The 22,241-nt window shown below is 39.1% G+C and overlaps 1 long non-coding RNA gene across 1 annotated transcript; it reads left to right on the top strand.

The window, feature by feature from the left end:
* Positions 1-4,055: 4,055 nt before the first annotated feature.
* On the top strand, positions 4,056-4,881 carry LOC113041713 (uncharacterized). The gene is made up of 3 exons (XR_003275441.1): positions 4,056-4,087; positions 4,687-4,747; positions 4,841-4,881. It is a non-coding gene; the product is annotated as an uncharacterized LOC113041713 (long non-coding RNA).
* The last annotated feature ends 17,360 nt before the right edge of the window (positions 4,882-22,241 follow it).

Here is a 22,241-nt window from a genome sequence, read left to right as displayed (position 1 = left end):
TCTGTTATCTTTATTTTTGTTGGCTTTTTGATATCATAGAATAATTTTTCTTTAAACACACTTCCAAGTATTTTGTTATTACATTTTCTTTCTCCAAATTCCAATTCACCAATTTTTAATTCAGGAAGTTTAACAGTCACATTTGAATTTGTGAGGATATTTTTAATCATGAATTTTAAGGCAAGTGGAATAGCTCTACTGATTTGGTTAAATTCTCTATAAGAGCATTTCAAATTAAACTTATCGACAAAGGAATTAAACTGCAACAGACTGCCATTTTTATCCATCAAGTCCGTAACGTATAGAACATTTTTATCGTACCATTCTTGTTTAAATAGTGTCTTTCTGTTAATTAATATGGCTCTATTATTCCACAAGGTGGAACTATGCGGAGTGAAGTAGTGTGTGAGGCCACTTTTTGATGCGCTTAGGAGGGATTTTTTTTATATTATTATTTTATGCTTAAAACAATATAGCTACAGATAATAACAGAGAACAAAAATAAATAAAATTAAAATCACAAACTGGGAATCATGTAAATTAAACATATTGATAAATCATATGAGAATTACATTACACTGAAAAAAGGAAAATAATTACAAAAAGATAATGTTTTAAGGCCTTTTTGCTCTCAGACAACTTAATTGAAAAGACATATTTTTCAAGTTCTTTCAAAAATTTAAGAAAAAGTAAGTTTCATATTTAAATATTTAGATTTATGAATATGAAACTTTGCTAGTAACAAGATCAGATCAATTACTTAAAAATGACCTTTTTCAGATTGATTATAACCTACAAAGCCATCCTTCCAACACACATTCATTATACATTTCAGACCTAATAAATCCTAATCTTGCCAAAACATATTGGTAAATGGAAAATAAAAAAAAAAATAAAAGAAAGAATATGAACTACAGTTTCGTCAGAGTTGTCACAGAAAGAACAACTGGAGTAAATATCCTTTTTGAACTTTTTGAGGTAGTGACTTGCAGAGCAGTATTTATGAATTATTTTAGAAGAAATCTATTTTACTTTATTGGTTAAAGAAAAGATGTGGAAGCATCTAAACTTTTTTCCAACATATATTACCAACTGCATTATTCCAGTAAGTGGTCACAGATGGTAAAGTAACAATGTTTTGCTGAAAAAAGTGAACGGACTGATAGATTGTTTTTACAGGGAGAAGCAAAGCACAATTTGCCAACAGGAGTATTGACCAAACTCACAGAGACTAGAGGTTGAGTTCCTCTCAAGAGCACCTGATGGGATTGAACCCATAACTATTGAAAATTCTTTGGGAGAAACAGGAAATTGAAAGTGATATAAAAACTCCTTATATGAAAACAACAACCCTTGAGAATTGATTAATTGACTAAAAAGATATTTTTATCAAACCAATTCTGAAAAAATATAGACAGTTACATATTACATATAAAATATTACAGTTATTCCAAATAAAATATTTATGAGGTGAAAAGTTGTGCTTGAACATCAAATACCATGCCAAGAGGGATTGCCTGTAAAAATCAGATAATATTGCTGGTAATTTTTCAATTTTGTACATAACAGAAGAAAGTCATGGAATTTATGGGAAGAACATGCTGTGTTGTTGGTTAATGTCCGTTCACACAATCAATTTTTACATTCAGCCTATTTGTATTTAACTTTGTTTTTGTTTGTCAATAAGCCCATCTCCCAATTTTTTATTTTATTCTGTGCTTTCAAACTCTTTTACACAGTAAATTGCAATTTGTTAAGCTCCCTCAAAAAATCATGCAAAGTGATAGCCTTTAACTTAGTAAAATGGAAGAATATAATGCTGTAACAAATGCATATTTAGTGGTGTAAGTTGAGCTAAATGATGTAATATTTCCTGCAACTTGCAATTTCAGTTGTATTTAACATCTTGTTAAAACAATGCAAACTGATTTCCTTAAAATATGTTTTTCTCCACTTAAGCACTTTACACATACATTAGAAATTGATTAAAAAAGGTTCCATTCATCACATTTACAAATACACACACAAATTAATGACATTGCAAACTATTTTAAAATTGTTAAACAACAGGGGTCGGCAATCTTTTTGTCATAAAGTTCCATTTTAAAGTCTCATGGGACTTCCTGCTTAGAATGACGCAAAATTATGATTTTATGTCATTATAAGCAGGAACTGGAACAATGAAATCCTTATTTCTACCTTCTCATGGGCAAATTAGGGAATAATACAGGAGCATTCAAAAATATGACTGGGTTTCTAACAATACAAAGCTTAATGCATTTTGGCTGAAGTGTCCCTTTAAGCAAAGTCTGTGTCGATGCTCTAACCTTTAAAGGTTGTTATTTGTTCTTCTGTTCTTTTTCTGCACATGATGCACAGATTAGTACATTGCTGCCTTTAACTGGTATACAAACGTCATTAGGGGCTTTCGCACTGGAGGAACCTATTCATAATTCATAAAGCTATTGGCGGAAGTTCCCGGTTTAGGTCCAATCGTATCAAGCCGCTGACTTAGTGCTCCCCAAAAAAACGCTGGCAGACCCCCAGGTCATTGTTAGGGTATAAACAAGAGCATATAATAACATGGATAAATCAACTCATCAACTTATGAGTAAGTCTCCTCAGCTTCCATTGTCAGTTGCACTCATTCCTGTTGTGTGACCTTAAACTGGCAACCTGCATGAGGGTCGAGTCTGAGGAGAAGGGTGCGGGGTTAACAACAATCTCCCATAACTTGAATTTGGACTGCAGTACCTATTTCCACCACTAGCTAACAGACATTCTTACAGACTGCACCTTTAAATATGTCTATTGAGAGTCCCCACAAAGACAACAGATAATCTGTGTGCATGTGCAAACTACAGTCCAAAAAAAAGTATTGACTGATTTGCAGATGTTGCAGGTGACTGAATTTTTTTTTCTGATTACTTTTGATCTTATTGATTGCTGCTCTTCATAAGGCTACATTGCAAATGTCAGTATCCTAGTTTATTTCCATCATTATCCAATATATAAATTAACATATAAACAACATGCCCTTGGCAATCTAGAATACGCTATTCATATATAGGTTACTGATTACTAATGAATGACCAGAATGACTGTCTGCTATTACTTAGAATTCCTCAAGTTCAGTGTCAAAGTTAAAGAACAGAATATTATCTTAATTAGACAGACAAATCTGTTGGATTATGAAAAAGAAAGGATGACTTAATCAAATGATTCTTTATCAGATCTTAGACAGAAGGGAAAAGAAAAAAAAAGTCAGCCTTCTTCCTTTACATTTTAAAACTTAATAACCATGAATTAATATCATACTAAATATCATATCTGGCCCACACACAACAATCGGTTAGTCGCACACAGGCCAAATCTGGCCCACACACAGCAAGCCACGACTCAAACTAAAGCCGGTTTGTCGCACACGGGCCAGATCTGGCCCACACACAGCAAGCCACGACTCAAACTAAAGCCGGTTTGTTGCACACAGGCCAGATCTGGCCCACACACAGCAAGCCACGACTCAAACTAAAGCCGGTTTGTCGCACACGGGCCAGATCTGGCCCACACACAGCAAGCCACGACTCAAATTAAAGCCGGTTTGTTGCACACGGGCCAGATCTGGCCCACACACAGCAAGCCACGACTCAAATTAAAGCCGGTTTGTTGCACACGGGCCAGATCTGGCCCAGAAACAGCATGCCACAACTCAAACTAAAACCGGCTTGATGTGTGTGGGCCAGAGATGGCCCATATAACCTCTGCCGCTGCCAGAACTGAGCCAGATGTGCCATAGTTGGCCCAGATGAGGCCCGGATATGTATGCTATCTGGGATATATATATATATATATATATATACATATATATATATATATATATATATATATGCCATCAGTTTAAGAACAATAAAATAAACAATTTACTTAGCAAATGGTGATAATGTTTGTTAATGAAAGAGAGTACAGGACAAATTAACATTTAAACCTTAAACTAGCAGCGCACGTCACTTTCTGAGTGAAGTGCGCGACGTGCGCGTGCCCGTCATTTTGTAACGGTCAACTTCCAGCAGACGGACACGGAGGAAAGGTAAGTCCTATAAATCTACTTTTATTCATAGATTTTAACTAATATAACGTTAAATGCCATCAAAGAGGAGTAGTGTTTTGTATTTTTGTAGGTTTTCTCTTTCAATTTAATAAATAAATGCTCTGTTTGGTTAATTAGCTCAAAAGCAGTCTCAGAGGTGGTCTAAGGTGACGTTAACTGTAAAAATCGAATATAACCTTACCTGTTTTAAATTATTTGAAATTTAACACTATAAACTATACAGTATTCACTTTCTAATTATTCAATTTTGACCGTAGTAACGTTAATTAGTTTGTTTGAATACCTGCTGCTTGAGCTTGATGATGCTCATGCTAGCCATGCTGTGAATATAAACCGCTGTATAAAGTTTAACGTTAATTAGACCGAGGCTGCCGAAATCATGTTCAGTGTAACGTTATGTGGGATTAATAATTTCCCATTTTCTCCTTCAAGTGGCAGGCTTGTAAATTCTGTCATCTGTTCATTATTGGTGTTGATGGTGTTTTTCACATGCATGCTTTTTAATGCTAGTTTAATTCTCAAATTGATCTGATACTTTCGTTTCACAAAAAGTAAACAAATTGTTCACTTTTTTTTAGGTCTTTACCATAGACTGCATAAAAACAGGTCCTTACTGCCACCAGTTGATTCAATGATTCAGTGAGTTCCTTATAAGGAAATATATTTGTTACCACCTAGTAATTTAAATGTATTATGTATTGCTTTAAAATGAACACATATATTTATCTTCAGGGGAAGAGACAGTCTGGGCAGCAGCAACAAGACAACTATTACAAGTAGAGATGGGTTTCAAGAACTGGTACTAATTTAGTTCCTGACTTGTTCGGTACTGAAAACATTTACATAAGGTACAGGATCAATAGTGCTGCTATCAGTATTCTAGTAACATTGATTCATTACCCTTTAGACACAACCACATATCCTCCAAATCATCTCTGCATGGATGGCAGCAAGGATCCAGGATCAAGAGATCATTCTTCATGGAGACTGTTCCACAGGAAGCAGTTTCTCCTGGGTGAAAAACTAAACCTGGTTGTTTCAGCATCACTCAGGCAAGACTAAATACTTTTAAATCGATTTCAGTTGGTTATGTGTTTCAGGTCATCCTGACCATTCTGCTGTCCTGGATGTAAGGCCGTGCTGGAACTACATTTCTCGTTGTTGAAAGATTTGTGCAGCGGTATCCAGACATATAACGCCCCATCACACGGGGCGTCAACGCCTCTCGTTTACTTTTAAATGAAGTGACGTCAAGCATGGTGAAATTAATTCTAGAAATTAATTCTAAATAGAAGTTGAAGACTTTTCAACCGCCAATGCAGCCGTCCTCCAGTCAGAACATCTTATGCAAATACCCAAGCGCAGACGCAAGCCAATCAAGTGCATGCAATACCAGAAAACTAATGTGATTGGCTGTCACTATGAGAAGAGACAGTAATTCCGATCCGATATCAGTGTCGTTTTTTGCATTTTTTTTTTAATCAATGTAGAATTTTCTATACTTCTGTGTAGGGGTGTCAATTTTCAAACATTTCCATGATCGATCATCGTTTAAATTACCGATCAATTAAACGATTAATCGTTAACCTTAATGCTGCAAAATGAGTCTATTGCAGTAACACCCAGTCACCAGTATGACAGGATGTGCAAAGGTGTGTGTGTGTGTGTGTGTGTGTGTGTGTATATATATATATATATATATATATATATATACAGTATTGTTCAAAATAATAGCAGTACAATGTGACTAACCAGAATAATCAAGGTTTTTAGTATATTTTTTATTGCTACGTGGCAAACAAGTTACCAGTAGGTTCAGTAGATTCTTAGAAAACAAATAAGACCCAGCATTCATGATATGCACGCTCTTAAGGCTGTGCAATTGGGCAATTAGTTGAAAGGGGTGTGTTCAAAAAAATAGCAGTGTCTACCTTTGACTGTACAAACTCAAAACTATTTTGTACAAACATTTTTTTTTTCTGGGATTTAGCAATCCTGTGAATCACTAAACTAATATTTAGTTGTATGACCACAGTTTTTTAAAACTGCTTGACATCTGTGTAGCATGGAGTCAACCAACTTGTGGCACCTCTCAGCTGTTATTCCACTCCATGATTCTTTAACAACATTCCACAATTCATTCACATTTCTTGGTTTTGCTTCAGAAACAGCATTTTTGATATCACCCCACAAGTTCTCAATTGGATTAAGGTCTGGAGATTGGGCTGGCCACTCCATAACATTATTTTTGTTGGTTTGGAACCAAGACTTTGCCCGTTTACTAGTGTGTTTTGGGTCATTGTCTTGTTGAAACAACCATTTCAAGGGCATGTCCTCTTCAGCATAGGGCAACATGACCTCTTCAAGTATTTTAACATATGCAAACTGATCCATGATCCCTGGTATGCGATAAATAGGCCCAACACCATAGTAGGAGAAACATGCCCATATCATGATGCTTGCACCTCCATGCTTCACTGTCTTCACTGTGTACTGTGGCTTGAATTCAGAGTTTGGGGGTCGTCTCACAAACTGCCTGTGGCCCTTGGACCCAAAAAGAACAATTTTACTCTCATCAGTCCACAAAATGTTCCTCCATTTCTCTTTAGGCCAGTTGATGTGTTCTTTGGCAAATTGTAACCTCTTCTGCACATGCCTTTTTTTTAACAGAGGGACTTTGCGGGGGATTCTTGAAAATAGATTAGCTTCACACAGACGTCTTCTAACTGTCACAGTACTTACAGGTAACTCCAGACTGTCTTTGATCATCCTGGAGGTGATCATTGGCTGAGCCTTTGCCATTCTGGTTATTCTTCTATCCATTTTGATGGTTGTCTTCCGTTTTCTTCCACGTCTCTCTGGTTTTGCTCTCCATTTTAAGGCATTGGAGATCATTTTAGCTGAACAGCCTATCATTTTTTGCACCTCTTTATAGGTTTTCCCCTCTCTAATCAACTTTTTAATCAAAGTACGCTGTTCTTCTGAACAATGTCTTGAACGACCCATTTTCCTCAGCTTTCAAATGCATGTTCAACAAGTGTTGGCTTCATCCTTAAATAGGGGCCACCTGATTCACACCTGTTTCTTCACAAAATTGATGACCTCAGTGATTGAATGCCACACTGCTATTTTTTTTAACACACACCTTTCAACTAATTCAACTAATTGCCCAATTGCACAGCCTTAAGAGCGTGCATATCATGAATGCTGGGTCTCATTTGTTTTCTGAGAATCTACTGAACCTACTGGTAACTTGTTTGCCACATAGCAATAAAAAATATACTAAAAACCTTGATTATTCTGGTTAGTCACATTGTACTGCTATTATTTTGAACAAGACTGTATATATATATTAGGGGTGTAACGATACGCGTATTCGTATTGAACCGTTCGGTACGAGGCTTTCGGTTCGGTACGCGGTACGCATTATGTATACCGAACGGTTCGTTGGACTAATTAATTATATTTGAAAAAAAAAAAAAAGAGAAATATAATGATATGCGTTCAACAAGGTAGCCCAATAACCCAAACAACGTAACAGGCAATGCCCCTGACACTCCCGAAGAACAAAAAAACACCAACTTATATGTTTATGTTAGGCTACTCAGTCAGGCGCTGAGTGAGCGAGCAGTTCATGCACAGTACGCGGTGGCCAATGCGTTTAACAGACCAGAAATAGAAGATCCTCCAATAACCAACAGGTCTGGTGTTTGGGTGCACTTTGGATTCCCTGTAAGCTATAATGGTGATGGCAAGAGAGTGGTGGATAAAAAAACAACGGTATGTCGCATCTGCAACATGACAGGGTACACCAGCGGGAATAAAAAAAAAAAAAAAACACCAGCGGGAATACTTGAAACATGTCAACTCATTTACGCCGACATCACCTTATTGTGTCAGTATCTGGGAAAAGACGAAAAAAGGAGAAACATACATGCAGCAAACTCAGCGTTTAGGCAGACATTTCCAACGGATTCAAACAGGGCAAAAGACATCACCGCAGCAATTGGTAGGCTTCATTTACGTTATAGCCGCGGATATGAGACCTTACTATTTACCATTCATTCTGTCATCACTATTATAGCTTACAGGGAATCCAAAGTGCACTCAAATACCAGACCTGTTAGTTATTGGAGGATCTTCTATTTCTGGTCTGTTAAATACATTAGACATTTTGCAACGAGCCTTCATGGCATACTGAGTGAGCGAGCGCCTTAGGGGCCGTTCACATATCGCGCCTAAAAACGAGTGGAAAACGCTAGTCGCGCCGCTTTCTCCTCCTTTCCAAAGCGCTCGGGCAGAAGCGCTCATGAGGCGTCTGTCTTTGCTAAGCAACAATGACATGCTCTCTCAATGAGACGCGGAAATTTCAGCAAAGGATAAATGGATTTGCAGCTCTAAAAATCGCTTGCAGTAGCTCTGCTACTAAATTTATTTCAAAATTGCAATCCATATACAACTATGATCAGCTGTTCCTTCATCTTGGCTGAGCTTTCAACGTTGTTACGGGAAAGGATGAAGCTGATTGGTTAGTTCTTGTCACATGACCCGCAGTGCGCTTGCGGCATTCTGAGAAGTTGAGATGTTTTTACATTTTGCTGTATCTAAAACGTACCGAACCGAACCGTGACATCAGTGTATCTTATCGAACCGAACCGTGAATTTTGTGAACCGTTACACCCCTAATATATATATATATATATATATTTATATATATATATATATATATATATATATATATATATAGACGGTTTCATCGGGCGCATGCGCCTGGACCTAAGTTAACTTCCGGTCTGTGTTGTGTATATCGGTCTGGCTGCAGTGCCTTCTACAAACGCAGTTAAAGTTAAGGTGATGAGTAGACTGAAGATTTAAAGACTTTTGTTTGTCTTTGAGCAGTCTAGACATCTTGTTTGATCTGGAGAAGCCTGACACAGTCTTACGGAGCCTGGACAGACAGATTGCCACACGATCTATATCTATGGCTTTGTTCACTGCCAAATGCAGATTGTGCCCAAAACAGGGTATCCAGGTGTATTCACTGAAAGCCTTGCGGTTGTTTGACGCATTATCTGTTGTAATTCCAGCTAAATTGGCCATATCTAGCCCCCAGGAATCTGTGATAATTTCCTCCAGGGCTTCCTTTAGAGTGTCTGCTGTGTGATCAGAATACAATGCAGAGCACCCTAAACACCAGGACTGCATCTCCCAGGACTGTGTAATGAACTGGACTGTTACTGCCATGTAAGTGTCCACAGTTCTGCTGGTCCAGAGATCCGTGGTGCAGGAGAAAAATGTATTTGGTGTAGGCCTAAGTTGTGCACTGATTATCGATCTTGTTTCATTGTACATCTTTGGAATTTCATTGTACATGAAAAAATTCCTGGATGGGACGTCATACCTTTTGTCGAGATTGGGTTAAATTAATTCATTTTACTTTGTTGGAACAGCAGCTATGCTAATGATGTCTCTATTTGTTTCTATGTTTCGCCACGGGATTTACATCCCATGGTAACTAGGATTTACACAAGCTCTTGTCTGGATCCAGAAGACCTGAGAAGAGATGATGCTGACCTTCAGAGGACCTTAGATGATGCTAACTCTGAATCAACAAACAGAACTAACAAATATTGCTACAAGTGTGACTGCATCATATAATAATTGCTGAATGTTCATCATCTGGCTGACTACGTCTTGTATAAATTTTTCTGAAAAATCCTGTCATATGTGCACAAACTGACAGTCACCACTTATAAGCTAGTACTAAATATAGTAGAAACATAATTTTCTGTAAAGTTGCTTTGTAATAGTTTGTATCGTAAGAAGTGCTATACAAATAAACTTGAATTGAATTGAATTCCCTAGCAGCTTTTACTGAAAAAGATTGAATTTACATCTTTTAAGAGGAATAATACAGTCCCCTCTTTCCCAACCCCTTGTTGATCAGTGAGTAGTTGTTCTAATATTAACAAACTTTTTAGTTTTAGTGGTGAGGTCGGGCTGTGTATAGTCTTAAACAGTAGACAAATATGTACATAATTGATCAAGTTAGCAAATTATATATTTTTTAAATATTGAACAATGATGAAACTGAACTGATTTCTGATCAAGGGTTTTTAGTATACAAAGACTAAACAAATAGGTTTCAGAGTAGTAGTACTAGGATGTGACCAAGTACTTAAACAATAAGTAATATTAATATGGCCTTGGACGATATGTAAAATCACGAATAAATCTTAAATTTGATAGAATAAATCTGACCCTGTTACAGATCGTTTTTTACCTGAGCCTTAAATGAAAGTTTGGAATCAATCAAAATACAGAGGTACTTTTATTCAGATACAACTTGTAATTTTTCCCCTGATACAAATATATGTAAATCTGGCACTACACTTAAACTATTAGATTTGGTAAAGAACATACTCACTGTTTTAGATATGTTTAACTGTAAACAGCATTTTTCTACCCAAGCTGTGACATAAACCAGAGATCATGTAAGTTAATTTGCAACTTGTCACACACTACTTCCATGTATATATATAATAGTGCCATCTGCATACATTTGAATGTTAGTGTTACGACAGATGGATGGAAGATCATTGATGTACAATGTAAAAAGTAGAGGACCCAAAATAGATCCTTGTGGAACAACAGTGGATATATTTAGGGGGGCTGACTTATAATTCTGTATACTAACATACTGTGTGCGACCTGAAAAATATGATTTGATCCATCCTAAAGTATGGGGAAAAAATGTAAACTTAATAATTTAGAAGAATCTAAAAGAGACTACTTTTTCAGTGAAGTAACAATTTGCCATCTCAATTTGCTCTGAAGCCAAACTGCATTGGATATAAAGCACAAGAACTATTATTCAAATGATTAGTGATTTGCGCAGGAATCAATTTCTCTGCAACCTTTGAGACTACAGGTAAAATACTAATAGGTCTAAAATTACTAGCAGAGTGAGGATCACCACTTTTGAATATGGGCACAATAACAGATGACTGACTTCCAAGCAGAAGAGAATATGTCATGAGAAAATGAAAAATTGATAAATTTAGTGATAGGATTAACTAATGACTCACTAAGCTCTTTAAGCATTACCAGATCCATACCAAATATATCCTTTGCTCTGGATTGTTATATAATTATTATAGATATAATTGTTCTTCTGACATCTAATTCAGAGACTGCGCTTAGAGTAAGGGCTTGTTCTGCTGTATTAACTGGATAATCTTCTGTATACTAAGGAGAGAAACATTGAGCAATTGTGTCTACTGATTCAACAAAGTAATTATTAGCCTTGTTTCCACTATCGAGCTAAGACCGGGCGTGCTAGTGTTTGCCAGGGCCAGTCGCGTTTCCACTGTGACTTCCGGGGCTTGATCGTGCCTCGCCAGGGCTTCCTCGGGGCCAACGGCCAAGGTTTTTTGGCCTGACGAAAACCTTGGGCCAAAGCGCTCCAGCTGGGGCTAGAGGAGGGGTTATGAACAAAGGCGGAGTTTCTCAGCGTCTACAGAGCGTCAGCGCGGATCATTTCAGAAAGATACGAACAGCTGTAACACCAGCATTAAAGACGTTTTAAAATAAGTCGAGCTCAAAACTCACTCTTAGTTAGCAGCAAGTGTTAGAAATAACTTGATCCGATGTGGATTATAATCACTAAACAAGGCAGAAATATTTATAAGCGATGTAAAAGACTATGCACACTAAACATTAACGTTACCATAGTAAACATGGTAAATATGACCGCTTGAAGAAATCAGACGTCAGCTTCTTATTCTCTATCACAATCGTGTATTTATTTAGTAACTTATATTATCTGTCACAAGCCTCGTCTCGAGAGTTTATCTCACGTTGCCTATCATAAAAGAATATAGCCTAATAATGTTTTTTATTCGGGAGCTTTTATAAAAATAGAGATATTATCATTCATTCTAAATGTGACGGCTACTGTGGCTAATAAACAGAAACAGACTCGACTGAATAGCAGGCTATTTTCATGAGCGTTAAAAATAAATAAATAAAATAGAAATAAGTGTATATTTATGTGTGATTAATTTTGAGTCCTGATAAATTAAATCAATATGATCAATGTATCACTTATTCTAGAGTTAAAACATCGATGCTTTTGAATTTGAATATATAGCATGTAAACAAACGGCCGCTTTTATCATGTTCGTTTTGTGATCGCGCATGTTCCAGTGACTTATTTCTTAGTTTTCTGATAACTTCTCTTTGATGGTGAAATTTTGAGGTTGCATGACGTTGTTCTGAGAGGCGTGTAAAGGGCGTGTTTTAGTGACGCACAGCAGAGCTTCAGGCCCTGACTGTGGAAACCCTGCGCTATTCTGGCCTCGGTGCTACTGGCCCGGCTTTTCTCAGGGTCTTTACCACCTTGTTCCATAATGTAACAAAATGTTGTCAATCATGACTTAACTTTGATCTATTTGCAGTTTTTAGAGCAAGGTCCCATTTTTTAATTAGATCTAAAATACCTGAATTAATCCAAGGGACAGCACGTTTTTTATTTTTAGGATTAAATGTACAACTGAAATCTTTAATATTGCTCTCAAATTTTTGGAAGAATATACCACTGTCATCCTCCTGATCTTTTCCGGTTAATAAATCATCCCATTTAATCTGATGGATTGCCCTTCTGAAGTCATCTAGTTTGCGTTTTGGAATGCCGTAAGAATCATATTTCCTTCTGAATGGATTGAATCTCTTACTAGATAATTTTCTGGCCACTAAAATCTAATTGTGGTCAGAAAGGTCTGTTAACATAATAAAAGTATTTAAGATTCTCTCTGCTCTGTTACTAAAAATTACATCTATTTGAGACCTTGTTGAATTAGTTATTATTGTAGGTGCATTAATCATTTTCATCACATCCAAGTGATCAGTTAACTGTTTGAGATTCTTTAAGAGATTAATATTAAAATCTCCCATAATAATAACTTCTTTGTTAAAATCACACTGTTTTAGTAATTGTTTCAGTTTTTAATAAAAACAAATATTTGAAGATGGGGGATGATAAATTACAATTAATACAAAAGACATCTGTGGCGATAGTATAAGATTCAGACCAATGCATTCCAAATATACGCAAATGGCCCAAGCGATTTCATTACACTGGATGCTAGTTTTCACATAAATCATAACTCCACCTCCCTTAGAACCAACTCTGTCTTTCCTATACAATTTAAAACCAGGTACTTCTAATGCTGCAGAAGGAGAATTATCATGAAGCCATGTCTCAGATTAACAAAGAAAGTCTAAATTAGAGTCTAATAAAAGATGATGAATTTGATCACTTTTTGAAATAATACTTTGTATACTCAAATGACCACCTAAGAGACCCTGTGGCTTGACTTTAGGATCCCAAATTGTTCTTGATGTCAGGATCCTGCCCTGACAGTCTTGTCTGTTCTATCTTTGTTTAATGTGTCTCTGTTCATTTTGTGCCTGAGCACATGGTTGTGTCTTTGTTTATGTTGGCCGTGTGCTCCCCTTGTCCTGCCTCCTCGTTTCTAATCACCACGCCCCCTTGTTTAGTCCTTTTGTTTGTCTAATTGTTCACCTGATCCTTGTGTGCTCTGCTCCCTTTATATTGTGCTCATTTCCCTCTGGTCTTTGCTGGTTCGTTTTTGTGTGTGCCTTGTGTACAGTCTCTTGCTTAGATATTTAGTCTTGTGAGAACTCTTTAATCAGTATTTTGCAATTTATTTGGTTCCCTCTTGTTTTCTAGTTTTCTCTTGTTCCCCTGTGTAGGCTAGTTATAGTCTTTGTAATTTAGTTTTTGTGTTCTTGAACCTTTTGGGGTTTTTCCCACCTTTTTATTTTCTTTCTAGTTTTCAGCAGGGTTGCTGTTTTCTTTATTTTGGTTTTTAGTTCTAGTTAGTTATACCTAGCTTTTTCCAATTGTTATCCTTTTTTGTTTTCAGTTAATTCCAGTTATTTCTAGTATGATTTTTTTGTTTTTCCTTTTTAGTTTTTGTTTCTCCCTAGGCATTGGTTTGCAAGTTTACTTTCATCTGTCAAATTCTTGTCTCCCCTGTTTTGTCTTTGTTTGTGTCTGTGTTGGTCCCTGTCCTGCTTCCTGAATCCTCCCTGGTCGCTGGTTCGTCTGACCTGACAGACCTTGTGGTGCTACAAGGGGTTCCTTCAACTGGGTCAGGCCCTTCCTACTTGAGTTGCTACCAGGTCTCCTTTTGCCACAGAGTCTGGAGCCATGTTTTTCTGACCAGCCTGTTCTCCTGTCGTGTGCCCTGCCCTATTGCGGACTGTCTTACTCCATCCAGGGTTTCCGCGGGGTCTTAAAAAGTCTAAAAAAGTCTAAAAATTCCAAATCACAATTTAAGGCCTTAAAAAGTCTTAAATTTGCTGGAGTATTGTGTTCTAGGTCTTAAATCATTTTAAACAGGTCTTAATTTTCCTACGTCCATGTAAATCTCATTGAAACGCTCCCGCAGCGCTTTGGAATGATTTTTTTTTATTTAATCCGTGGTGTTGTAGTTCCTTATTTCGCTAGTCCAAATATAATTGGCTGTATTACGACTACAAAATAGACCAATATGCAACCACCAATCAGCTTTGAGCTTTCATGTTATTGGCGCGAGTCTCTTGGATACCACAGACAGATGTAAAACGGATTTTTTATTCAGCTATGGGGAAGTGTAAGTTTAGCGATACTTGGCTTGAGAAACCTGAATTTAGTGCTTGGTTAAAGTCAGTTGCAAACAATGTATTTGAAGCCTACTGCATCTTATGCAAGAAAGCAATTAAATTGGGAACGTTGGGTGTACGGGCGCTGGAGTCTCATGCAAAAAGTTATAAACATCTAACTGCTGTGAAGGGTCTCCAGCAAACGACAGCCATCAGCCAGTTCTTGCAAGTATCTGACGGCTCCAGCAATACTTCTACACTGCCTAGGCGAGGCCCACACAGTAGCTCCGCAACTCCCGCAATCGACCTCCGTGTCGCTATTGGATCAGAGCCAACACTTAAAGCGGAGGTGCTCTGGGTTCTCCACACGGTGACTAGACACCAGTCCTACAGTGCGAATGAGGAAATCGGGGAATTGTTTCAAACGATGTTTCCGGACTCTGAGATCGCTAAATCCTTCAGGTGCAGGAAAGATAAAACGTCATACATTACGCGCTTTGGAATAGCGGATTTTATAAAAAGAGAACTAATTTCCAAAATCACGGGACCGTTCGTGCTGATGTTCGACGAAAGTCTGAATCGCACCACCAAAACGAAACAGCTGGACCTGCACATATGTTTTTGGGAGGGCGGGCAGGTGCAGTCAAGATACCTGGGATCCCAGTTCATGGGGCATGCAACAGCTGTCTTCAGTACTATGTTCAGTTTGAATAAATTAATTTAGTTTGCAAGTAATTTTGAGACTCTGCGTTTCCTTTGTACGTTTTTTTTATGTCGTGATATAGGTCTTAAATTTCATTCATAATGGTCTTAAAAAGGTCTTAAAAAGTCTTAAATTTGACTTTGTGAAACCTGCAGAAACCCTGTCCATCCGTGTATCACGCTTGTTAATAAATTGTTTCCCCCCTGATAATTCTGCATCTGGGTCTTCCCTTGCCAAACTCTGACACTTGATTGATTTACTGGCTGAAAGAACCCCCTTTTCCTATTTTTTAAAATACCTTGATTTACAGATTTCCTTTTTACATTTTGCATAGACTTTGCAAACACTTGTGAAGTACCTAAACCAGAATTCACAGAAAAGGAACATGTCGAAGACTTGATTGCTGCAGTATTCTCTTCATTCCCCAAGGGTATCATAATGCACGAGCTCGTCAGAAAATCAGTGTCACACCCGCTCGCTGCATGGTAACACAAGCCTGCCTCAGGCGCCAACAAGCCCACATGGACACGCCGCGGAATGCCAACTCTGGCCTCTGGCGTCACCCCTCGCATCAACTCCTCCACCGACATCCAGCGAGACAGAACGGGGAGGTTAGTGTGTTGAGCACACCGAGACAGTAACGTACTGCTGCCAAAAGTATGTGTATCTGTAGGATAGCTGATCCGACATGGAATCCTTATGGTATTGCCCAACCATTGTGCCTCCACCAACTCCCCACTCGTCATGACATTCCACGTGGGCAAAAATCACCACCAAAACCCGGCTGATTCTCTGGTTTGGTGTGGTGAAGACCGAGATGAATATCTCGCGATAATAGCAAACAAATCATGATAATTAAGCCTAAGCCTGAATGTTTTGTCACAGGTTTTTCTACAGGGAGTGACTTTCTGTAACTTGTTAATTACATTTTTTTTTTTTTAAATGACTAGGCTGTCTAGGTGACAAAGTTGTCTAAAATACTAAAATACTCTGAATTAAATACGATGTATCCCTTTGCTGATTTCTGTACTTTAAAAGTACTAGCTTTAGCAACTACACCAGAAAATAATAAAATTTATGTTACATCACTATATATAACTGGATAATTATGAAACTGCAGCAAATATGATTCACTGTTGTCCAATACATTGATTGATCATATATTAGATGAATATTTCAACTATAGCAGTGGTCTATAACGTCTTTGGGCCAGTGCCCCCTTACCCATTATCCAAACGCCCTCACCCTGTCACGATCATGGACTTTCTGTTCCTTTTGTGTTTCCCTATTTTGGTCATGTTCCGCTCCTTGTTTTGTTAATTGATGAATCTCCACCTGTTTCCATTCCCCTGATTACTGTGTTTAAAAACCCCGTCTGTTTAGTTACTCTTTGTCTGCTATTAATTTTATATCATATGTTTGATGATTTCTGATGGATTTGCCTTATTCTCCCGTAAGCATTAAATTAACTCTTTTGATATAAATCTTCTTCATTGTGTGCGTTACTCTATAAACCACCACACATGTGACAGAATAGTGGACCGAAAAAGTGAGTTTAGCTGCGTTATTCTTTCTTTTCTGTTTATTATACTTTTCCCCCTCTCTGAATGAATATCCCAGCTGTCCAGCTCCTATGCCTGGACCAGTCTGACCGTTTGCTGGAGGACCACACCAAGGAGTTTATCGATCTGACGTGCCTTACCAACTTCCCAGACCGCTCGCTCTGTACTTTTTATTACACCAGCCTGAGCGAGTGGTGTAAGGCACGCCTGCCAGTGAACGGTCCCAGAGAGGATTTCGCTGCCTTTGTGGAGTGGGTGCTGGTGAATAATGGATCTCCATTCACTGTCGGCCCTGCTGAAGAAAACTTCTCAAGCCCCACTCCCGAACCAGAGACCAGCCAGTCGTCATCCCGCTGCACGGAGCTACTGCCTGAACCCACCGCAGACAGAGAGCATGAGCCTTCATCATGGACTGACCAGGCGCGTGAGCCGGCAACATCATCCATTCCCGAGGGAGTTTTAGTGGAGATCGGAGGCTTTGAGGGTGAGCTGTATCTGGTTTCTGGATATTATTTTGAGGAACTTACAGACGTTTTCCAGATGGATTTAATTGATTGGTTCAGTGAGGTATTACCCAAGTCCCCTGTGTCTCCGCTGGTTCCGCCCAGCACTGAATCTTCCATATCTCCCGTGTCTCCACTGGTTCCACCCAGCCCAAGTCCGTCTGTGTCCCCTCCCAGCCTCCCTCTCCCACCTCTTCTCAAACCAGCCAGTTCCTCAACGCCATCTCTGCTGGTGCCAGTCAGTCCCGCAGCTCACCCTCAGTCAGCGCCATCGGTGCGTGATGATTCCTGTGTCTCCGCTGGTTCCGCCCAGCCCAAGTCCATTTGTGTTCCCTCCTAGCGTGCCTCTCCCACCTCCTCTCAAACCAGCCAGTTCCTCAACCCCATCTCCGCTGGTGCCACTCAGTCCCACAGCTCACCCTCAGTCAGCGCCCTGTGGGCGTGATGATTCGCCACGGGACTTCTAGTCTCCAGCTTTGCCTTGGTGTGAGGATTCCCTGTCTCCGCCTCCAGCTGCCTAGCCCTGGACTCCACCTCGGTCCTTTTGACCCAGCAGCTCCGCTTTGGCACCCAGCTCCCTCGTCTTCACCGTGGCCCGTCATCCCACCGGCTCCACCGGTCTCCCTCATCCCTTCGGCTCCACCTTGGTCAGTCGTCGACTGTCTGCCGCCTCGGGACTCCACTCCTCTGGCTTTGCCTCGTCACTCCATCCCTCCGGCTCTGTCAGGCTCCTCCTTCCCTCCGGCTCCACCTCAATCCTCAACCACTCCGCAGCGGGCATCCGGAGCCCCGCCTCCACCTCAGTCGCCGGTGCCTTCAGCGCTGCCTTGGACCTCTGGACCCTCATCCACCGGCACAGTCCCCGTCAGTCGGCTCCCTGGTGTTGTCGGCTCCTCCTCCACCATGGCTCCTCCCGCCGTCGACTCCACCGAGGGTCATCATTGTGGATGGTCTCTGGATGACCATCTGGCTTCTCCTGCTCTGGGCTTCTCCCTGCCACCTCCCTCCATCCATTCCACCCTGGTTCCATGCTCCCTTATAGCCTGCCCTTTGGCCGCCTCCTGAACCCCTACCCTCCCTTCGCTGGACTGCCTCTGTCAGTGCGAGGACGCACCGTTCCGGGAGGGGGCGAACTGTCACGATCATGGACTTTCTGTTCCTTTTGGGTTTCCCTATTTTGGTCATGTTCCGCTCCTTGTTTTGTTAATTGAGTAATCCCCACCGGTTTCCATTCTCCTAAATACTTTCCTTGTGTTTAAAAACCCTGTCTGTTTAGTTCCTCCTTGATCGCTAGTAATGTTATATCATATGTTTGATGATTTGTGTTGGATGTGACATATTCTCCCGTAGGCATTGAAAGCACTCTTTTGATATATATCTTCTTCATCGTGCGGTTACTCTATACACCAGCACACGTGTGACACACCCCACCCTTAAACTGAATATTAAAGTGGATTATTATTTTCTGTTTATAATGATGCCAATTATTATATTTACAGTACCATTCAAATTTTGTCTAATAACAATATTTATACTCCAATTAATGGATCTCATAAAATGAACAAAAAATAGAATATAAATCTGGAATGTATATATATATACATAGAGAGAGAGAGAAACAGAGAGAGATTCTAACCTGCTCACATAGGCACCTACAGTATATATGGCGAGAATGTGAGAAATCCAGTTTGTACAGTTAAAAGTCTTCATACCTCTACACAACAGTCAATCATTTTTAAGTATTCTTGTGCTAACAGGTTATTGGGCCCTGGGCTGTGCAAAGCCATCAAAATATTGAGAAAATGAGAAGAATGAATTAAGAATTAGGAAGTGAGTGATTACTGACTGTCACACGACAAGTAAAAACAGACCACTTTAGCAGCAGTAAGACACATTGTTTCTAGCTAAACTATGTCCTACTCTTCATAAAAGTAAGAAATTATTAAAGATAAAATAATAACAATAATAAAATAAGATAATAATTAATACAATATAATAATAGCGACACACTGCTAAACCAAGCCCAGGAAGTGGCGACACCTCTAGTTGAGTGGGCTCTTCCTCCCATGGGACAATGAAGGCCCAAGGAAGAGTATGCTCTACTGTGATAGCATCAATTATCCATTGGGAAAGTCTCTGCTTCCTGACCGAAACATACGAAGAGCTGTTCCGACTGCCTGAAGGGGGCAGAACGCTCAATGTAAGGGAACAAACGACTGAAGTGGCTCAAAAGGAGAGTTCTTCAAAGCCCTCAGGGATTTCAGGGCAGATCCCATGCAGGGACAATGATGTTGAGAGGCAGGGTTGAGCCTCCTAGACCCCTTCAAAAAATGAACAATTAGGTTTTTCCTGCCCACCTATTGGCTAGCCATAAGAATAATCAGCCTATGTTATGGTCTAAAGTTTAAGATATTAATATTATTAAGGTGAGCCTGAGAGTCTTACATTTATTTTAAGTAAATTCAATTACCATATTTTCCGGACTATAAGTCGCACTTTTTTTTCATAGTTTGGCTGGTCCTGCGACTTATAGTCAGATGCGACTTATTTATCAAAATTAATTTCACATGAACCGAGAGAAATGAACCAAGAGAAAACATTACCGTCTACAGCCACGAGAGGGCGCTCTGTGCTGCTCAGTGCTCCTGTAGTCTACACTGAGCAGCATAGAGCGCCCTCTTGCGGCTGTAGACGGTAATGTTTTCTCTTGGTTATTGGTTCTAAATAAATGCGACTTATAGTCCAGTGCGAATTATATATGTTTTTTCCTCGTCATGACATATTTTTGGACTGATGTGACTTATACTCAGGTGCGACTTATAGTCCGTAAAATACGGTAAGTAATTTTAGACATTATAAATGAGAACAAAAAGGCAATCAAAACAAAAAGTGCTTTGACAAGACTTGGTTACTCGATTAAAGAAAGTGTATGGTTTATAAAGCTGTAAATATGGATATTTTTCTTACACAAATGCATCGCGTTGCTTCAGAAGGCCTTTTATTAAATCCCTGGAGCCGTGTGGACTTCTTTTATAATGGATTGCTGCAATTTTTTCAACTTCAAATTTTATGCTACCATCCACTTTAATTAAAAAGCATGGATTAGCCAGGACAAATTTTATATAACTCTGATTGGATTCTTCCAAAAGAAGAAAGTTATATACATCTAGGATGGCTTGAGGTTGTGTAAATAACAAGCTTATTTTCATTTTTGGGTGAACATTTAAGTAAGATTAATAAATATTTTAGAAGTGTTGCTCATTTTTAGTTCATGTTAACTAAAATAGTTAACTCTTTCACCACCAGCATTTTTAAAAGAAGTTGCCAGCCACCAACAGACAATTATTTTGATGATTTGCACTAAAATTTAAAGGCCTGCAGTATATTTAATGTATGAACATTAGAATATGCGATACACCAAAATAAAGATCAGAGCCAATACTTTTAAACAAACAATGTTTACATTTTGTAAAAACTTTTTGTCATTTTATTCTAGCTTGAAGCAATCTTGAATATAGCTAGGTTTCATAAAAATGTATAGTTTTGAGCAAAAAGGTGAGAAAACCAAATTTTTATGAAACACTACATCCGGATAATGTTCAGTACTATTATCAAAGCATAAATCCAGTAAATTGCTTCCATCAACACCTCCAGAGCTTGCACAGGCATATACCACTTCCTGGATCGACATTTTACTCCGGAACATTATGCAGTTTTCATTTTATATGCTGATTGTCACGATACTGTGCCGGAAGGAACACAGAGCCAAGGGTAAATCGAAATAAGTCTTTATTTATCCAACACAGGAGACAGTCCAACAGGGAGAACAGGATGAAGACACGTATGAAACTGGTAAAACCGACAAACTGAGGAGACATGGTTTTTAAAGACAGGCAAATGAGGGACTAAGGAGACAGACCTGGGAACTAATCATATCAAGGAAGGACAGAAACTGGGTCACAAGGAACATGGGGAATGGAACACATGCAGGGAAAACACAACATAATGAGTCCCTTACTCCCACTCCCGAAAGGTGCGACCTTGCACCATAGAAACAACAGAGGAGCCCAGCAGGACCCAGGCCACAGCCATAACGGCTCAAGGTGGAGCCAACTGTGGGAGGAGCCATGGAGGAGGAATGGCTGCTGACTCCTGGGGGCCGACCAATAGCGGCAGAGCAGTTGGAGGAGGAGGCCGAGATGGAGAGCCAAAGAGCCAGGCTGACGGGGAGGATCCAGAGGTCCTAGGCGGAATAGATGGCTGTGGTGACCAACTTGGTCTAAACGGGTTGTTACTATTCTCTTAATAAGTAATGGGTGTATTTTGGGCATAACGTGCAATAAACCAATCAGAGTCTCATCTTCCATTCCCTTTAAGAGCCAGTTGCGCTCGTGCCATGACGGATTTGCTATTTACACTGGGGAATTTGGCAAGCACAAAGACAGAACGAGATGAAATGGAGCTGCTTATAGAGAGCCTAATTCTGATACATGCGATGACTATCCATTATGACATATATATATATATATATATATATATATATATATATATATATATATATATATATATATATATATTTATATTTATTTATTTATTTATTTATTTATTTATTTTTTATTATTAGTCTCACTACGTTTAATTAGTGGAAAAATGCGAACGGCGCCGGACTTAAACTAGCAAACACACTTGTGCCT

Source organism: Carassius auratus, chromosome 23 (genome assembly GCF_003368295.1).
Source record: "Carassius auratus strain Wakin chromosome 23, ASM336829v1, whole genome shotgun sequence".
NCBI classification, from domain to species: domain Eukaryota; kingdom Metazoa; phylum Chordata; class Actinopteri; order Cypriniformes; family Cyprinidae; genus Carassius; species Carassius auratus.
This window is presented reverse-complemented; position numbering and strand designations above follow the sequence as displayed.